This window comes from Macaca thibetana, chromosome 2 (genome assembly GCF_024542745.1).
Source record: "Macaca thibetana thibetana isolate TM-01 chromosome 2, ASM2454274v1, whole genome shotgun sequence".
NCBI lineage: Eukaryota > Metazoa > Chordata > Mammalia > Primates > Cercopithecidae > Macaca > Macaca thibetana.
Genome location: NC_065579.1, coordinates 164,713,695 through 164,735,366, shown reverse-complemented (window position 1 = coordinate 164,735,366; position 21,672 = coordinate 164,713,695). Strand labels below are relative to the sequence as shown.

Sequence of the window (21,672 nt, the reverse complement as noted above, 5' to 3'; positions counted from 1 at the left end):
TATTTTCTTTTTACACACATCCTTGGATATACAGCTTTCCATATTTGTGCATATATTATTTTCGAGAAGTAGGGTGCTGGTCAAAGAGCATCCACATTTAAAATTTTGAAAAATGTCATTTCTAATGAATTAAAAGTAACATATTTTTATACCTTATTTTTCTGTTTTCTGTTCGTGTCCATTGACTATGTCTGTAATGGACTGTAGGTCTTTTTGCTTTTGGTATAATTAAATGTAAAAACTCTACAGACTGCCTGAATTTGAATTCTGGTCCTGGCACTTTCTAACTGTGGGACCACAAGCAAATTATATTTAGGTTATGTATGCCTCAGTTTCTTTACTCATTAAATGGGGATAGTAGTGGTACTTATAGGATTGTATTGAGGATTAAATGAGTTTATGTATATAAAGCACTAGAGTAGTACTGGAGACAGAGAAAGTGCTGTTATAATTTTATGTATTCAAAATTAGCTGTTTATAATGTGTATTTAATTTTGTTTATGGTATTTTCAGCTCTATAGATTTCTTTTTAAAGTTGAGGTTAAGACATATCCAGTAAAGGGGACACACCTTAAGTGTACAAACATTTATATCAATATATAAAACATTCCTAGTACCTGAGAGGGTTCTCACATTCTCCTCCCAAGCACTATTCCTCCCAAAATAACCACTATATCAAACCCTATCACCATAGATTAGTTTTAACTGATCTTGGACTTCATATAAGCGGAATTATACAGCATGCTCCTTCTTTCATTCAGTATATGTTTTTCAGATTTATTCAACTTTTCATTTCTTTATCTTTCTTGTATTTATTTCTGCCTTTTATTATTTTCCTCTTCTTTGGGATTGATTTGCTGTTTTTTTTTTTTTTTTTTTTTTTTTTTTTTGCATTAAGATAATGGTTTTAACCTCTTTTCTTTTTCCATTATATTCATTTAACTTATAGATTTCATTCTAAGTATTGTTTTAGTCCCATCTCACAAGTTTTAAAATGTTGAATTTTCGGCTGGGCATGGTGGCTCACACCTGTAATCCCAGCACTTTGGGAGGCTGAGGTGGGTGGATCACCTGAGGTCAGAGTTCTAGACCAGCCTGGCCAACATGGTGAAACCCTGTCTCTACTAAAAATACAAAAGTTAGCCAGGCGTGGTGGTGAGTGCCTGTAATCCCAGCTCCTCAGGTGTCTGAAGCAGGAGAATCACTTGAACCCAGGAGGCAGAGGTTGCAGTGAGCTGAGACTATGCCACTGCACTCCAGCCTGGGTGACACAGCAAGAGTCTGTCTCAAAAAAAAAAAAAAAAAAAAAAAATTGAATTTCCATGACCAATCAGTTTGAAATACTTTCTAAATTTCATTGTCGTTTCTTCTTTGACCATGAGGGATTTATGTTTGTTGTTAAATTTCTAAACATTTGGTAGTTTTTCTCTACATTCGACCATTCTGTGACCTTATATTTAAGATGCACCTTTTAAAACATTGCTTTTTAAAATCCAGTTTGTCATTGCCTTTAAATTTGATTATTTTCTACATATTTAATGCAATTTCAATGCAGAGTTGGTTTTATCCACCATCTCATTTATTTCTTATATGTCCCATGTGTTTTTCTTTTTCTGTTCTTTCTTTAGTTTTTGATGACAAGCTTAAAAATTTTTTGCTGAGTGGCTGGCAAGATGGCCAAATAGGAACAGCTCCAGCCTGCAGCTCCCAGTGAGATCAACGCAGAAGGTGGCTGATTTCTGCATTTCCAGCTGAGGTACCCGGCTCATCTCATTGGGACTACTTAGACAGTGGGTGCAGCCCACGGAGAGTGAGCTGAAGCAGGGTGGGGCATCACCTCACTGAGGAAGTGCGAGGAGTCGGGGAACTCCCTCCCCTAGCCGAGGGAAGCCAGGAGGGACTGCGCCATGAGGAATGTGCCTTCCGGCCCAGATACTATGCTTTCCCCACGGTCTTCACAACCTGCAGACCAGGAGAGTCCCTCGGGTGCCTACACCACCAGGTCCCTGGGTTTCAAGCACAAAACTGTGTGGCTGTTTGGGCAGACATTGAGCTCGCTTCAGAGTTTTCTTTTTTTTCATACCTCAGTGGTGCCTGGAATGCCAGTGCGACAGAGCCATTCACTCCCTGGAAAGGGGGCTGAAACCAGGGAGCCAAGTGGTCTAGCTCAGTGGATCCCACTCCCATGGAGCCCACCAAGGTAAGATCCACCCGCTTGAAATTCTCGCTGCCAGCACAGTAGTCTGAAGTTGACCTGGGACACTTGAGCTTGCTGGGGAGAGAGACGTCCATCATTACTGAGGCTTGAGTAGGTGGTTTTCCCACCACAGTGTAAATAAAGCTGCCTGGAAGTTCGAACTGGATGGAGCACACTGCAGCTTGGGAAAGCCACTGTAGCTAAACTACCTCTCTAGATTCCTCCTCTCTGGGCAGGGCATCTCTGAAAGAAAGGTGGAAGCCCCAGTTGGGGGCTTATAGATAAAACTCCCATCTCTCTGGGACACAGCACCTGGGGGAAGGGGCAGATGTGGGCACAGCTTCAGCAGACTTGAACTTTCATTCCTGCCAGTTATAAAGAGAGCAATGAATCTCCCACCACAGAGCTCTGCTAAGGGACAGACTGCCTCCTCACATGGGTCCCTGGCCTCCGTGCCTCCTGACTGGGAGATACCTCCTAGCAGGGGTTGACAGACATCTCATACAGGAGAGCTCTGGCTGGCATCTTGCGGGTGCCCCTTTGGGGCAAAGCTTCCAGAGGTGGGAACAGGCAGCAATCTTTGCTGTTCTGCAGCCTCTGCTGGTGATACCAAAACAGGGTCTGGAATGGACCTCCCGCAAATTCCATCAGACCTGCAGCAGAGAGGCCTGTTAGAAGGAAAACTAACAAACAGAAAGGAATAGCATCAACACCAACAAAAAGGACATCCACACAAAAACCTCATCCGAAGATCACCAACATCAAAGACCTAAGGAAGATAAATCCACAAAGATGAGGAAAAACCAGTGCAAAAAGGCTGAAAATTCCAAAAACTAGAACGCCTCTTCTCCTCCGAAACATCACCACTCTTCGCAGGAAGGGAACAAAACTGGACGGAGAATGAGTTTGATGAATTGAAAGAAGTAGGCTTCAGAAGGTGGGTAATAACGAACTCTTCCGAGCTAAAGGAACATGTTCTAACCCAATGCAAGGAAGCTAAGAACCTTGAAGAAAGGTTAGATGAATTCCTAAGTAGAATAACCAGTTTGGAGAAGAACATAAATGATCTGATGGAGCTGAAAAACACAGTATGAGAACTTCGTGAAGCATACACAAGTATCAGCAGCCGAATCGATCAAGCAGAAGAAAGGCTATCAGACATTGAAGATCAACTCAATGAAATAAAGCGTGAAGACAAGATTAGAGAAAAAATAAATGAAAAGGAATGAACAAAGCCTCCAAGACATATGAGACTATGTGAAAAGACCAAATCTATGTTTGATTGGTGTACCTGAAAGTGACAGAGAGAATAGAACCAAGCTAGAAAACACTTTTCAGGGTATTATCCAGGAGAACTTCCCCAACCTAGCAAGCCAGGTCAACATTCAAATTTAGGAAATACAGAGAACACCACAAAACTACTCTTTGAGAAGAGCAACCCCAAGACACAAAATTGTCAGATTCACCAAGGTTGAAATGAAGGAAAAAGTGTTAAGGGCAGCCAGAGAGAAAGGTCGGGTTACCACAAAGGGAATCCCATCAGACTAACAACAGATCTCTCAGCAGAAACCCAACAAGCCAGAAGAGGGTGGGGGCCAATATTCAGCATTCTTAAAGAAAAGAATTTTCAACCCAGAATTTCATATCCAGCCCAACTGAGCTTCATAAGCGAAGGATAAATAAAATCCTTTACAGACAAGCAAATGCTTAGAGATTTTGTCACCACCAGGCCTACCTTACAAGATCTCCTGAAGGAAGCTCTTCCTTCAGGAAGAAGGAAGGACTAGTTAAGGAAGGACTAGTCCTGAAGGAAGGACTAGTTATGGAAAGGAAAAACTGCTACCAGCCACTGCAAAAATAAACCAAATTGTAAAGACCATAGACACTATGAAGAAACTGCCTCAACTAATGGGCAAAATAATCAGCTAGCATCATAATGACAGGATCAAATTCACACATAATATTAACTTTAAAAGTCAATGGACTAAATGCCCCAGTTGAAAGACACAGACTGGCAAATTGGATAAAGAGTCAAGACCCATTGGTGTGCTGTATTCAGGAGACCCATCTCACATACAAAGACACACGTAGCCTCAAAATAAAGGGATGAAGGAAAATTTACCAAGCAAATGGAAAGAAAAACAAAAAAAAAGCAGGGATTGCAATCCTAGTCTCTGACAAAACAGACTTTAAACCAACAAAGATCAAAAGAGACAAGGGCATTACATAATGTGAAGGGATCAATTAAACAAGAAGAGCTAACTATCCTAAATATATATGGACCCAATACAGGAGCACCCAGATTCATAAAGCAAGTTCTTAGAGACCTATAAAGATACTTAGACTCCTACTCAATAATAGTGGGAGACTTTAACACCCCACTGTCAATAATAGACAGATCAACAAGACAGAAAATTAACAAGGATATTCAGGACTTGAACTCAGTTCTGGACCAAGTGGACCTAATAGATATTTATAGAACTCTCCACCCCAAATCAACAGAATATACATTCTTCTCAGCACCACATTGCACTTATTCTAAAATTGACCACATAATTGGAAGTAAAACACCCTCAGCATATGCAAAAGAATAGAAATCATAACAAACAGTCTCTCAGACTGTGTTGCAATCAAATTAGATTTCAAGATTAAGAAACTCACTCAGAACGACAAAACTACTTGGAAACTGAACAACCTGCTCCTGAATGACTACTGGGTAAATAACAAAATTAAGGCAGAAATAAATACTTTTTTTTTTTTAAAGCACCAAGAACAAACAAAGTACCTGAATCTCAGGGACACAGCTTAAACAGTGTTTAGAGGGAAATTTAGAGCACTGAATGCCCACAGGAGAAAGCAGAAATGATCTAAAATTGACACCCTAACATCACAATTAAAAGAACTAGACAGGCAGGAGCAAACAAATTCAAAAACTAGCAGAAGCAAGAAGGAAGTAAGATCAGAGCAGAACTGAAGGAGATAGAGACGTGAAAAACCCTTCAAAAAATCAATGAATTCAGAAGCTAGTTTTTTGAAAAGATTAACAAAGTAGATAGACTGCTAACCAGACTAATAAAGAAGAAAAGAGAGAAGAATCAAATAGACACAATAAAAAACAATAAAGGGCAGATCACCACTGATCCCACAGAAATACAAACTACCATCAGAGAATACTATAAACACCTCTAGACAAATAAACTAGAAAATCTAGAAGAAATGGCTAAATTCCTGGACACATACACCCTCCCAATACTAAATCAGGAAGAAACCAAATCTCTGAATAGACCAAAAACAACTTCTAAAATTGAGGCAGTAATTAACAGCCTAACAACCAAAAAACGCCCAGGACTAGAAAGATTCACAGCCAGATTCTACCAGATGTACAAAGAGGAGCTGGTACTATTGCTTCTGAAACTATTCCTAACAATAGAAAAAGAGGGACTCCTCTCTAACTCATTTTATGAGGCCAGCATCATCCTGATTCCAAAACCTGGCAGAGACACAACAAAAAAAGAAAATTTCAGGCCAATATCCCTGACGAACATTGATGCAAAAATCCTCAATAAAATACTGGCAAACCGAATCCAGCAGCACATCAAAAAGCTTATCCATCACGATCAAGTTGGCTTCATTTCTGGGATACAAGGCTGGTTCTACATGCGCAAATCAATAAATGTAATCCATCACATAAACAGAACCAATGACAAAAACCATATGATTATCTCAATACATGCAGAAAAGGCCTTCAATCAAATTCAACACCCCTTCATGGTAAAAACTCTCAATAAACTAGGTAATGATGGAATGTATCCCAAAATAATAAGAGCTATTTATGACAAACCTACAGCCAGTATCATACTGAATAGGTAAAAACTGGAAGCATTCCCTTTGAAAACCCAGCACAAGACAAGAATGCCATTTCTCACCATTCCTATTCAACATAGTATTGGAAGTTCTGGCCAGGTCTCTCAGGCAAGAGAAAGCAATAAAGCGTTCTCAGATAGGAAGAGAGGAAGTCAAATTGTCTCTGCAGATGGCATGGTTGTATATTTAGAAAACCCCGTTGTCTCAGCCCCAAATCTCCTTAAGCTAATAAGCAACTTCAGCAAAGTCTCAGGATACAAAATCAATGTGCAAAAATCACAAGCATTCCTATACACCAATAACAGAGAAACAGAGAGCCAAATCATGAGTGAACTCCCATTTATAATTGCTACAAAGAGAATAAAATACCTACTAATACAACTTACAAGGGATGTGAATGACCTCTTCAAGGAGAACTACAAACAACTGCTCGAGGAAATAAGAGAGGACACAAACAAATGGAAAAAAAATTCTATGCTCATGGATAGGAAGAATCAATATCGTGAAAATGGCCATACTGCCCAAATTAATTCATACATTTAATGCTATCCCCATCAAGCTACCATTGACTTTCTTCGCAGAATTAGAAGAAACTACTTTAAATTTCATATGGAACCAAAAAAGATCTCGTGTAGCCAAGAAAATCCTAAGCAAAAAGAACAAAGCTGGAGGCATCATAATACCTGACTTTAAACTATACTACAAGGCTACAGTAACCAAAACAGCATGGTACTGGTACCAAAACAGGCGTATAGACTAATGGTACAGAACAGAGGCCTCAGAAATAATGCCACACATCTACAATTACCTCATCTTTGACAAACCTGACAAAAACAAGAAATAGGGAAAATATTCCCTATTTAATAGATGGTGTTGGGAAAACTGGCTAGCCATATGCAGAAAAGTAAAACTGAACTCCTTCCTTACATCTTATACAAAAAATAACTCAAGATGGATTAAAGACTTAAACGTAAGGCCTAAAACCATAAAAACCCTAGAAGAAAATCTATGCAATACCTTTCAGGACATAGGCACGGGCAAAGACTTTATGACTAAAACACCAAAAGCAATGCAACAAAAATCAAAATCGACAAATGGGATCTAATTAAACTAAAGAGCTTCTGCACAGCAAAATAAACTATCATTAGAGTGAACAGACAACCTAGAGAATGGGAGAAAAATTTTGCAATCTATCCATCTGACAAAGGGCTAATATCCAGAATCTACAAGGAACTTAAACAAATTTACAAAAAACAACAAACAACCCAATCAAAAAGTGGGCAAAGGATACGAACAGACACTTCTCAAAAGAAGACCTTTATGCGGCCAACAAACATATGAGAAAAAGTTCATCATCACTGGTCATTAGAGAACTGCAAATCAAAACCACAATGAGATATCATCTCACACCAGTTAAAATAGCGATCATTAAAAAGTCAGGAAACAGGCTGGGCACAGTGGCTCACGCCTGTAATCCCAGCACTTTGGGAGTCTGAGGCAGGTGGATCACAAGGTCAGGAGATCGAGACTATCCTGGCTAACACAGTGAAACCTTGTCTCTAATAAAAATACAAAATACTAAAATAATAAAAATAATTTTTACTTTTATAAATAAAATAATAAAATAATAAATATAAAATAATAAAATAATAAAAATAAAAATAAAAAATACAAAAATACAAAAAATTAGCTGGGTGTGGTGGCGGGCACCTGTAGTCCCAGCTACTCGGGAAGCTGAGGCGGGAGAATGGCGTGAACAGGAGGCGGAGCTTGCAGTGAGCCGAGATCATGCCACTGCACTCCAGCCTGGGGGACAGAGCAAGACTCCGTCTCCAAAAAAAAAAAAAAAAGGAAACAACAGATGCTAGGGAATATGTAGAGAAATAGAATGATTTTACACTATTGATGGGAGTGTAAATTAGTTTAGCCACTGTGTCAAAAAGTTTGGAGATTTCTCAAAGGACTTAAAACAGAACTAGCATTTGACCCAGCAATCCCATTACTGGGTATATACCCAAAGGATTATCAATCATTCTACTTTAAAGACACATGCTATTGCAGCACTGTTTACGATAGCAAAGACTTGGAACCAACCAAAATGCCCATCAGTGATAGACTAGATAAAGAAAATGTGGCACATGTACACCATGGAATACTATGCAGCCATAAAAAAGAATGAGTTCATGTCCTTTGCAGGGACATGGATGAAGCTGGAAACCATCATTCTCAGCAAACTAACACAGGAACAGAAAACCAAAAACCACATGTTCTCACTCATAAGTGGGAGTTGAACAATGAGAACACATGGACACAGGGAGGGGAACATCACACACCAGGGCCTGTTGGCAGGTGGAGGGCTAGGCAACAGATAGCATTAGGAGAAATATCTAATGTAGATGATGGGTTGATGGGTGCAGCAAACCATGATGGCAAGGGTATACCTATGTAACAAACCTATACATTCTGCACATGTATCCCAGAACTTAAAGTATAATAAATTTCTTTCTTTGCCATTTGTCTTTTATAGTCATCATTTAATTATGCACTCTTTTTATTCATTTAGTTTTTACCCGATAAATTACAGTATACATCTTTCACTTATTACAGTCTACCTTAGGTTAATGTTCTAAATATTTGCTGAAGAAGAAAAGAACCTTAGAACAGTTTAAATTTTTTTTTTTAACCTTCCTTGCCTTTTGTGCTAAGATTGCCATATAATTTGTTCTACTTGATTTTTAACTATGCAAGATGTAGTGATTATTGCCATTTTAAAGCATTAATATCTTTCACGTTAATTCACATATTTATAATTTCTGGTGTTTTTCATTCTTCCCATTTTGTGCTTCCATCTGGGATCATTTTCCTTCTGCCTGAAGAACTTTAGTTTTTTTTTTTTTTTTTTTTTTTTACTGCAAGTCTGCTTCTGATGAATTTTCTCATATTTTATTTGAAAACATCTTTATCTTAATTTTTGAAGCCTATGTAGTTGGGCATAGAATTTCAGGTTGGTGAGCACTTTAAAGATATCATTTAGTTTTAATTGAAAATTCCTCAGTCAACTTATTTTTCCCCTCCTTTGCACATAGTGATACAGACAGAAGGCAGGGAAATACTGGGTAAAGGAGGGTGGTCATTGGGAGGGCTCCACCCTCAAGCCTGGAACTGTGGCTCAAAGTGAGAACTTTGTATCCCAATTTTCCTGCTCGAATGTTGCCTTTTCCAAAACCACCCTGGCCTGCCCTGACCCCCATCCTGTACCCATAAAAACTCCAGGCTCCACTGGCACAAGAGTGGCAGAGAAGGAGAGAAGAGAAGCAGCAGCCAGATATTGGAGAGAAGCAGCTTAAGAGGGATGATTTGGTGGCAGGGACTTCAGAGAAGAGCTGCAGGGGGATGGCCAGACTCCAAGGGAAGATCACATTCCCACTCCATACCCTTTCCAGCTCCCTTTCCCACTGAAAGCCACTTTCATCAGCAATAAACTTCTCTGTATTCACCACCTTCCACTTTCGTTTGTGCAACCTGAATCTTCATGGATGCTGAACAATAACTCTGGAGTCACGTGTGCAGATGCTTGAACTGTTTAACACTTAAGCCATCTGTGGACAGCAAAGCTAAAAGAGCACTGTAACACACGTCTTCTGGGGCTCCAGGGGTCATAGGTATCCCCCTAGATGCTGCCTTGGGGCCACACAGAATTCACCTGTGTGCTCCTCCTCCCGCAAGGGGTTAAGAGCTGCAGGCCGAGTAAGCGAGGCCCCTCTGTCACGAGGCCCATGAAGGGGTCAGGGAAAATTTCTTGTTTCAATAGTATGTTTTCTTTCTCTGAAGCTGTTCTCTTTCCATTTGATTTTCAGCAGGCTGGCCATAATGCACGTGGGGTTGTAGAGATTCTTGAAAAATGCACTTACATGTTCTTTGCCAGTGTTGAAGAATTCTAATATCTCTTCTGTAGTATTATTTCTCTCCTCTACTACTGGGACTCCAAATTATATATAATTAGAGGTTTTCATCATGCCTGTTTTGCTCTTTTTTCTGTTTTCAGCTTTCGTCGTCTTTCTGCACTTGTATCACTAATTCTGTTTTCTAATTACTACTCCTCTGTTCTTCTCTGTGCACTCTGCTACTAAACCAGTATTTTCAATTCTGAATTTTAGTTATGGTATTTTTGGATTATAAAATATTCGTTTGAAGTTTTAAAAAATCCAAATCTATGTTAAAATTATTTATATTTTCCTCTATTTTGTTGAATATATTAATCACAGATATTTTTAAAAAAGTTCTTATCTCGTAATTTCAATATCTAAATCACCTAGATGCCTCTGTTATTCTTTTTATTATTTTTCTTGGTATTTGGCCATTTCATTTCTTTTTTGTTTTGTTTTGTTTTAATAGATCTTTGAGATTTATATTGGATCCTGGACATTGTCTGTGAAAAATTATAGAGGTTCTGGATAGTGTTACATGCCTCAGATGAGGGTTAAAGTTTGTTCTGGCAGATCACATTGAACCTGTCAAAGGTCAATTTTAAGCTTGGTAGGGCTGATCTACTGCAGTGTTGCTGTTACTTCTAGACCAGAGGTCAACAAACCTTTGCTATAAAGGGCCGGATAATAAATACTTCAGACTTTGAAGGCCGTATGTTTTGTGCCATAACTATTAAACTTTGCTGTTATAGCAGAAGAGCAGTGATAGACAACATGTAATTAAATGAGCTTGGCTACATTCCAATAAAACTTTATTGACACTAACTTTTAAATTTCATATAAATTTCAAATGTCATGTAATAGTACTTTTACTTTAACAATTTTAAACCATGTAAAAATATGAAAACTATTCTTAGCTCTAGAGACATACAAAAACAAGTGACAGGCCAGATCTGGCCTGCAAGCTGTAGTTGGCTGACAAATGCACTCACATATGTCCCTTACTCCTAAGTTTGGCCCTTTTGGGTTCTTACCTGGAAGAACAGGCTTTGAACTCCAGCCTCTGTCTCCATGGCTGCTGACATCTCTGCTCAGCTTTTAGTTTTCTACATGCTGTTTTTCAGTGTGTTTTGAGGATCTTATCCTGCGCATATGCTACTTAAGAATCAGCCAATGTTTGGAAGGAAACTTGTTGTGGGATTTTGGGCTGATTTCCCTGAGGTGCTTTCTTAGGGCTTCACTCCTCAGGTCCCATCGGTTTGGGCAGCTTCATTCTCCAGCATGTACCTCCTCAGCCCAGATGGACTGCTGCTTTCTGATTAGGCTCTCTTTCTCACCCTTTCACAGGCAGCAAATCAGATACTGTCCTAAAGAGAGGAAGTTGGAATATGAATATTATTTTGTGTGTTCCCCTTCTTTCAAAGACTGTAATTCCTCAAATACTGCCTGAAATTTAAAAATTACCATTGTCTTCAGACAATTGCTTTATGTATTGTGTCAAGCTTTTATTTTTATTTTCAATAGGAGACCGCTTACTGAGAGCAGAAGTCTGTATAGGCATTTTATTTTATTTTATTTTATTTTTATTTATTTATTTTTTGAGACAGAGTCTCACTCTGTCACCCAGGCTGGAGTGCAGTGGCATGATCTCGGCTCACTGCAACCTCTGCCTCCTGGGTTCAAGCGATTTTTACGTCTCAGCCTTCCAAGTAGCTGGGGCTACAGGCAAGCGCCACCATGCCTGGCTAATTTTTTGTATCTTTAGTAGAGATAGGGTTTCACCATATCGGCCAGGCTAGTCTCGAACTCCTGACCTTGTGATCCGCCCATCTCAGCTTCCCAAAGTGCTGGGATTACAGGCATGAGTCACCGTGCCTGGCCTATATAGGCATTTTAAATTGATACATAGTCAAAATTGTCAATATAGATTTCTTGATAGCTTCTAGGTTTTATGATAAGCTTAAGAAAACTGTTCCCTTATTATATTGTAAAGATCTCCATCCATGTTTTTCTTCTGTAATGTTTTTTCATTTTAAACTTTGAATTTAAATTAATTTTTACATTTTAATCGCTGATCAATCTGAAATTTACTTTGATGAAAGATGTGAAATAGGATTTCAACTTTTCTTAAATAACTGGCACGATTTTTTCGATTTTTCAGTATTGATTTGAAACACTATGCTTGTGATATATTAAATTTCCAACTGTAAAGGAAAATACTTTAGAACTTTCTACTATGATTCACTGATGTGCCTGCCTGTCTACTTCTGAGCCAAGATTATACTATTTTAGAATACAATTTTTAGATTTACAAAGGCAGGTTAGTAAAAAAAAAAAAAAAAAGAATACATTTTATTATCAGTGAAGATTATTCCCCCATTACTCTTCATTTTCAGAAATGTCCTAGTTATTCTTTCATGTGCATTTTTCCAGGTAAACTTTTGACTTAGTTGGTCAATTAAAAAAATGTGGCACAGGCAATGAAAGAAAAAAATAGATAAGTTGGATTCATAAAAATTAAAAGCTTGTTTGCATCAAAGGACACGATTAACAAAGTTAGAAGGCAAACTTAGAGTGGGAGGAAATATTTGCAAATAATGTATTTGTTAACAATTGATATCCAGAATACATATAAACTCCTATAACTCAGCATTAAAGAAACTCAAATAAAAAATGAGCAAACGACTTGAATAGATATTTATCCAAAGGATAATGAACACAAGAAAAGACACTCAGCATTACTAATCATTAGAGAAATACAAACGAAAACCATAGTGAGATGCTACTTCATAGTCATCAGGATAGGTAGCATGAAAAAGAAAGTGAGACGTGTTAGCATGGATGTGGAGTGGTTGGAATGTTTTTGCGTTGCTTTTGGGAATGTAAAATGATGCAGCCACTGTGGAAAACAATATGGTGATTTCTTAAAAAATCAAACATAGAGTTACTGTATGATTCAGCAACTCCACTTCTGGGTATATACACAAAGGAATTTAAAACATATTTGTAAACCCATGTGAATAGTAGCATTATTCACTATAACCAAAAGGCAGAAATAACACAAGTGTTCATTGATTAATAAATATATAAACAGTGTTGTATGTATGTGTGTGTGTGTGTGTGTGTGTGTATATATTTGAAAAGTATTCAGCCTTAAAAAGGAAGGAAATTCTGATATGCAACAGCATGAATGAAAGTTGAAGATGTTTATGCTAAGTAAAATAAGCCAGTCACAATGGACAAATATTGCATAATCTTCCTTATGTGAGATATTTATAGTAGTCAAATTTGTAGACAGAAAGTAGAACCTTAATTCTCAGGGACTGGGGGATGAGGGGAAGAGACAATTAGTGTTTAATGGATATAGAATTTTACTTTGGCAAGATGAAAATATTCTGGAGATGTATAGTAGTGACGGTTGTACAACAATGTGAATGTACTTAATACCGCTGAATTGCATACTTAAAATGGTTAAAATGGTAAGTTCATATTACATATATTTTGCCACAGTAATAAACGTTCCTTAGAAAGATAAAAAAAGAAATGGGAATCTATTTGTAGTTTTTGTTGTGATTGATGACATTGACAACTTTATAATACTCTGTCTTACCAATAATAAGATATATCCTTCTATTATTTATTTTTATGTTTCGCAGTAGCGACTTGAGTATTTCTTCACAAAGGTTCTGATAATATCTTGTTTCTCCTAGATTTTCATTTGTCGTTCCTGTTATACATCTCAGTGACTTTTTCTTTCATTTTCTGATTGGTTCTTGTCTGAATAGAAAATAGTGTTCAATTATTTTATATATTTTTTTAACCAGGCATTTTTTTCTACCATATTTTCTTGAATATTCTGCTAATTCTCTCAAACAAGTATTTATTGAGAACAATTTGAGTATAGAGAAACATTAGAATATTCTTGCCCTCAAGAATCTATTCTAGCTGGGAATTAAGGTCTACCTGGGAAAGAAAAAAAACTAACATAAAATAACATGAGATTCTTTCCAAACAAAACAAAACAAAACAAAACAAACAAACAAACAAAAACCCTAGAGGACAGCCTATCTTCCAGACATTTGTTTTCTGAGCAAAATAAACCTTATGAAAACCAAGTCATGTTCTCACCCCACTAAATTAATACAAGCTCTAAAAGGGCATGCTAAACCTTTATGAGATACTTTCTATTTCACATTATATTTTATTGTAATTGTAGCAGAAAAATAAATGTAGGAAGTTATTTATGTAAGATATGGTCATACAAGTTTCCTGGGGATGACCTTGGTGTTAACAGCCTATGATGTGGGCAATACTGCATAGGCCGAGGCTGCAGATCCCTGTCCATCACTGTCCTTGAGTAGTTCAAGTATTGGTCTGTGACTGCTGATCGGGCTGTGGCCTTCATATTAGGTGCAGTGCATCTCATTCTTGAGTGTGCATTTCAATTGCACTGAAAACTTACAAAAAAAACTGTTCCCTGTGCCTGGCAAGCAGTTCCTGACGCAGACCTATTGTGGGACTAAGATATCTGTGCTTTAACTGTGCACCTAGGTAATTCTGATGTAGGTGGGCCAGAGAGCACGCTTTGGGAAATACTGCTCTTGTATAGTAACATCTTCTACTATCAATGCCAAACTGCCTAGTAGGCACTGTAAGATTTTTCTTTTTACATAAAATCTTTTTAACGTCTAATGTCATGTTCCGTCCCCTGGTATGTGACTCCTTGCCACACTGAACCCTATCTAATGGCCATGTACATGCTGATTCCTGTCCTCTTTCTCAGTCCAGCTCCATTTTTCTGCTTCTACTGTTATCCCTAGAAATTCTTAGCCCCTTACTGCTCTACCCGACACACCTTATTTTCCCTGATTGCAATGGCCTGGCTCTCCAGCAGTCTCCAGTGCCCCTGCCACGTGGCATTACCACCTCTGCTGTTTCAGCTGAGTTCAACCTATGGAAATCCTTTCAGCATTCTGAGTTCTGTCCTCTCTGGCTGCCACCACATTCAATTGCTCTTTACTCCAAAACCTCCATATTCCACATGCCAAGAAACCCACAGTAGCAATTTTTCTCTCCATACACAACTGTGTTAATTTTTACAAGCACGTTATAGCACATTTTAAATCTGGTCATTTGTCTCCATGTCCAGCTATTCTGCACTTCCAAATTCAAGTTAGTGTGTTAGTAAATCTTTCATATGTTAGTCTACACATCAAAGAACCCAGTATTACCTATCTTTTCCCAATTCAATTTATGTAAATTTTATAAACACATTGATAGGTTAAAACTTTGAATACAAATTTCCCAATAAACATATCTCCTCTGGTCACTTTAGTGAGTTTATATGTTTATAAAATTGAATTATAACACAATTGTTGTCCAGTATATTTATAAAAATGGATCCAGCCTGGGAACATAGCAACACTCCATCTTGCCTTCTTAAAAAAAAAAGGCAAGATGTCTGTTCATCCCCTATTAGCATATGTCCTGCCCAACTTTTAATTTCTGGGCTCCTCATAATGAAAAGTTTATATAGAGTTACCTGGACCTATGTAACATTTCATATGGCCATTGACTCCATTCATGGTGAAATCTGAATCAGCAATTCTCATGGATGTCTACTCTTGTTTCCCTGGGCTTTAGGTAGGGATTCCCAATCTATGCCAGCTAAGAATTTTTTCTGACCACTTCCCTCTTTCCACATATTCCTGATGCCTCCAGCTCAATTCTTATTCCCACTTTATTCTTATACCTCGTGAATATCTGACATTCTTAAAGCAGTCTTAATGTTGGGGCTGGAGGATGTGAAAATGTTCTGCATCTGAATGTTAAATAACAAGAGCATTTGGGCAGAAAGCAATTCATTACCATCATTGTACATTCTCCAACTCTGCTCTATATGAACAAGGTGGTTAAGCATATCGCCCACTGTCCCGCAGCTTCCGCACGTGAAGACTGTCTGCCACTTTTCACAACTCTTCAGGCACCCTATTGGAAACTATGCTTTTCTAAAGGATCCCTGGGCAAGCTTAACCTTTTACTGTTTTAGAGAAATCTAAAATGGACACATGAAAAGTGGCACAGTTATCAACTATAATGAGGTAAGACCCATTATTACTCCACCTCCCTCCCTAGGACAGTGACCAGAGCCATTGGACTTTTCCATATTCTGCGTAAATGCCTTTTTCTTCTTAGGAGAGTCAGCAATCCGTAGTTTCTCTCTTCCCTTTCATTTACAAATCAGCATTCAGTGTACCCCAGGGTAAAAGGATCTAGGGCTTGGGATGCTTTTTTGAAGTTTTCCAATCTATGTCCTGCATTTGTCAAGGGCAGTCCTAAGAAATAGCATAAGTACTTGGCTTTGGAGCAAGGTTTCTCAAACTCGGCAATACTGATGTTTTGAACCAGATGATTCTTTGTTGTGGAAGACTGTTGTGTGTATTGTAGAATGTTCAGCAGCATCTCTGACCTCTACCCACTAGATTTCAGAAACGCTCCCCACCCTGTCCTCCCATGTGAAAACCAAAAATGTGACCAGACATTGTTAAACGTCTCTGAGACTTAAAATTGTCCTAGTTGAGAAAACTACCTTAGAGAAAGTGTAATTTAAGCAATGTAATTCCCGTGATTATTTCTTTTGAAAAAAGATACACATATCTTTTAAAATATGTACTTTAATACACATTTTAAATATACATATATGTTTAAAATCTTTGATATGTTTTTAAGACAATTTATGAGACTTTAGAGAATTAACTAGAGTTTACTCTTGGTCTAACAGTTAACATAAAAAGACAGTCATGAACTTCTCAAAAGCTAAACAAAGTGCTCCATGCAAATAAGCTGTCATCTGAGTTTATTAGAACCGAGGGCCTAGCCTGCACCACAGGTATTTAATGTTAAGTACCTTTCAGCAATATTTTTATTAAACCAGGAAGTTCAGACTATGAATTAATCTTTGTGGAAAAATAAAATAAGCCATTCTCTAAGCAAAAACTTTTTTAAAAAATATATCTAATTTTTAAAGCTTTCATTTGGTGTTTGTCTGATGCCATTCCCACACAGTATCTGTATGTTCAATAAATATCTGATGAATGATAAAATTGTGTGTGTGGGGGGGACTTTTATTTGGTTCCTAAAGCATGTTCTCTGTAGCACTGAAACTCAAAATGTGATCAGCAGACCTGCAATACTGTCTCCACTGTGCAGATTTTTAGAAATGAAGATTCTTAGCCGTCATCCTTGACCTACTAGGTCAGATTATGATTGCAGTAATAACCCTAGGTAATTTTTTTGCAGATTAAACTTGTTAAGCACTGTCTCAGAACTCTATTTCCAGAGATTATTAAAAGATAAATTCTAAGAAAGGATTCTATAAAGAATAAATTCAGCAAACAGTGGGTTAAGTATAGTTATATATGTTCTTAATACAGCAGGACCACTCAAATCACATCCATGTAGTATAAATTCTGACTCTCTATGTGGCAGGAGATGTTAAGCAGTGTTTTCCAAACTTATTAATGATGAGACTTTGTTTTTTTTTTTTGAGACAGAGTCTCACTTTGTTGCCCAGGCTAGAGTGCAGTGGTGGGATACAGCTCACTGCAGCCTCAACCTTCCACGCACAAGTGATCCTCACAGGCTCAAGCAATCTTTCTACCTCATTCCCCCAAGTATATGGGCACAGGTGTGCTCCACCACACTCAGCTAATTTTTGTATTTTTGTAGAGATGGGGTTTTGCCATGTTGCCCAGGCTACTCTTGAACTCCTGAGCCTCAAGCAATTGGCCTGTCTCAGTCTCTCAAAGTGTTGGGATTACAGGCAAGAGCCACCATGCCCAGCCTGAGACCTTCGTTCAAAAATGTCACTTGGAAAATGTCGCCGTTACGTGATACAGGCATTCATCTCATAAATGGCAACTGGATCTTTTTTTTTTTTTTGAGACGGAGTCTGGCGCTGTCGCCCAGGCTGGAGTGCAGTGGCGCGATCTCGGCTCACTGCAAGCTCCACCTCCCGGGTTTGCGCCATTCTCCTGCCTCAGCCTCCCGAGTAGCTGGGACTACAGGCGCCCACAACCTCGCCCGGCTATTTTTTTGGATTTTTTAGTAGAGACGGGGTTTCACTGTGTTAGCCAGGATGGTCTGGATCTCCTGACCTCATCATCCACCCGCCTTGGCCTCCCAAAGTGCTGGGATTACAGGTGTGAGCCACCGCGCCCAGCCTGGCAACTGGATCTTAAATAATCAGGTAGCTAATTTTGGTCAATGATTACTAATAATATGCTGAGTGGAAGAACAAAACACAGTTTCCAGAGAAGAAAAAAACTGATAATAATAATAACCCAAAAGAAAAAACAAAAAAATTAAACATAATCCCTTGGAGTACTAACTGTTTGAATTAAAAGCTATTAACAAAATAGAATAAAACAACAAATGTAAAAAGTAGTTGTTGGCTCATTGCAGTTGACACACAAGCAACATTTTTGGAATGAAATTTTCTGATTCAGTTTCAATATGTTTTTGTATAAAAGTAGTTCTTACTGTTGTTGATATTTTGAGTATTAGTTTAGACAAAATTAACAATTAAAAATATCTGTATGCTGAATTAAAAATTACATTTATTATTAGAAATATGTATAATACATAATAGTATGTAAAGGAAATTATATAATCTTACAATTCAGAGAGAAGCACAGCTGCCATTTTATTTCCTTTTAGCTCCTTTTTTGTACACTTATACATACAAAATGTTAGAAAAGCATATTCTATTTTGCCTCTTACTTTTTTCACTTAACATTATGTCATGAACATTTTCTAAGGTATTAAAAATTGTTTGAAAACATAATTTTTAAAGAATAGATACATTTCATTATAAGGATTTGCTATTATTTAAAATTCTTTTTAGTGACAGACATGTAGGCTGTTTATATAATTTTATTCTTTTTTTTTTTTTTTTTTTTTTTTTTTTTTGAGACGGAGTCTCGCTCTGTTGCCCAGGCTGGAGTGCAGTGGCCAGATCTCAGCTCACTGCAAGCTCCGCCTCCCGGGTTCACGCCATTCTCCTGCCTCAGCCTCCTGAGTAGCTGGGACTACAGGCGCCCGCCACCTCGCCCGGCTAGTTTTTTTGTATTTTTGTAGTAGAGACGGGGTTTCACAGTGTTAGCCAGGATGGTCTCGATCTCCTGACCTCGTGATCTGCCCGTCTCGGCCTCCCAAAGTGCTGGGATTACAGGCTTGAGCCACCGCGCCCAGCCTATATAATTTTATTCTTATAAATAATGCTGTGATAAAAACTTGCTTGTGTAAAATTCTAATTATTTTCTTGGAATAGATTTCTAAAAAGTGAATTGTTGCTTCAAAGAGAACAAACACTTTAAAGGACAAACTAAAAAATAAGACATTTTAAAGATTTATCATATTCTTCTTTTGTATTTGAACTTCAAAAATACATCTTCAATTTTATTATTTAAAGCAAAAATATAATTTGACCTATAAGCATTCACTTTACGCTTACTGGAACAACACTTTTATAAGGGAATTGTTTTGTGTGTTACATTTATATTCTTTACTGTTCTTAAAGAACCCTGACTATTCGTTTCATTGCAGGAGTACCTGGACTTGGGGTTGACTTCATTATGTTAACTGAGTGATCAAATGACATTTTATAATTCACTTTCAGTTGATAGATATATAATTATTCAAGAAGGGGAAAAGAGTGGTTTAGAATCCATCAAAACCTATACCTCTTCAGTGAAATCTTTGAAAGTTTCCCAGGAGTCTCTTAATTTCATATTATGTCTCTGGATTATCTCTAGTGTAACTGATGTGAGTTTTATTACCATTCTTCAATCACACCATTTTTGTTTGAAAAGAGAGATAGATGGGAGTCCGTTCCAAGATGGTTGAATAGGAACAGCTCTGATCTGCAGCTCCCAGAGTGATCAACGCAGAAGACGGGTGATTTCTGCATTTCCAACTGAGGTACCTGGTTCATCTGACTGGGACTGATCCAAAAGTGGGTGCAACCCATGGAGGGTGAGCCAAAGCAGTGTGTGACATCGCTTCACCCAGAAAGCAGAAGGGGTTGAGGGATTTCACTTTCCTAGCCAAGGGAAGCTGTGAGAGACTATACCAGGAAAATCGGGACACTGCCACCTAAACATGACTTTTCCAATGGTCTTAGCAAACTGTACACCAGGAGATTATATCCCATGCTTAGCTCTGCGGTTCCCATGCCCACACAGCCTTGATCACTGCTAGTCCAAGATCAAACCGCAAGGTAGCAAGACTGGCTGGGGAAGGGGTGTCCACCATTGCGCAGGCTTGATTAGGTAAACAAAGTGGCCAGTTAGCTCGAGCTGGGTGGATCCACCGCAACTCAACTAGGCCCACCTGCTTCTGTAGACTGCACCTCTGGGGGCAGGGCATAGCTGAACAAAAGGCAGCAGAAACTTCTGCAGACTTAAACATCCCTGTCTGACAGCTCTGAAGAGAGCAGTGGTTCTCCAGTGTGGCGTTTGAGCTCTGAGAACGGACAGACTGCCTCCTCAAGTGAGTCCCTGACCCCATGTAGCCTAACTTGGAGACATCTCCCAGTAGCGTACGACTGACACATCATAGAGCTGGGTGCCCCTCTGAGACGAAGCTTCCAGAGGAAGGATCAGGCAGCAATATTTGCTGTTCTGCAATATTTGCTGTTCTGCAGCCTCTGCTGGTGATACCCAGGCAAACAGGGTATGGAGTGGACCACCAGAAAACTCCAACAGACTTGCAGCTGAAGGACCTCACTGTTAGAAGGAAAACTAACAAACAGAAAGGAATAGCATCAAAATCAACACAAAGGACATCCACACCAAAACCCCATCTGTAGGTCAGCATCATCAAAGAACAAAGGTAGATAAAACCACAAAGATGGGGAGAAACCAGAGCAGAAAAGCTGAAAATTCTAAAAACCAGAGCACCCCTTCTCCTCCAAAGGATTACAGCTCCTTGCCAGCAACGGAACAAAGCAGGATGGAGAATGACTTTGACGAGTTGACAGAAGTAGACTTCAGAAAGTCGGTAATAACAAATTTCTCTGAGCTAAAGGAGGATGTTTGAACCCATCGCGAGGAAGCTAAAAACCTTGAAAAAACACAAATGGCTAACTAGAATAAACAATGTAGGGAAGACATTAAATGACCTGATGGAGCTGAAAACCATGGCATGAGAACTAGGTGACTCGTGTACAAGCTTCAGTAGCCGATTCGATCAAGTGGAAGAAAGCGTATCAGTGATTGAAGATCAAATTAATGAAATGAAGTGAAAATAGAAGTTTAGAGAAAAAAGAGTAAAAAGAAATGAACAAAGCCTCCAAGAAATATGGGACTATGTGAAAAGACCAAATCTACGTCTGATTGGTGTACCTGAAAGTAACAGGGAGAATGGAACCAAGCTGGAAAACACTCTTCAGGGTATTATCCAGGAGAACTTCCCCAACCTAGTAAGGCAGGCCAACATTCAAATTCAGGAAATACAGAGAACACGACAAAGATACTCTGTGAGAAGAGCAACCCCAAGACACATAATTGTCAGATTCACCAAGGTTGAATTGAAGGAAAAAATGCTAAGGGCAGCTAGAGAGAAAGGTCGGGTTACCAACAAAGGAAAGCCCATCAGACTAACAGCAGATCTCTCCGCAGAAAC

The 21,672-nt window shown here is 38.5% G+C and overlaps 1 long non-coding RNA gene across 1 annotated transcript in view; it reads left to right on the top strand.

The window, feature by feature from the left end:
- Window positions 1–2,100: 2,100 nt before the first annotated feature.
- LOC126947834 (uncharacterized) overlaps window positions 2,101–21,672 on the top strand; it is a 42,147-nt gene continuing 22,575 nt past the window's right edge. Inside the window, exon 1 of the long non-coding RNA XR_007723214.1 lies at window positions 2,101–2,200. This is a non-coding gene — a long non-coding RNA (uncharacterized LOC126947834). The remainder of the gene's footprint in view (window positions 2,201–21,672) is intronic.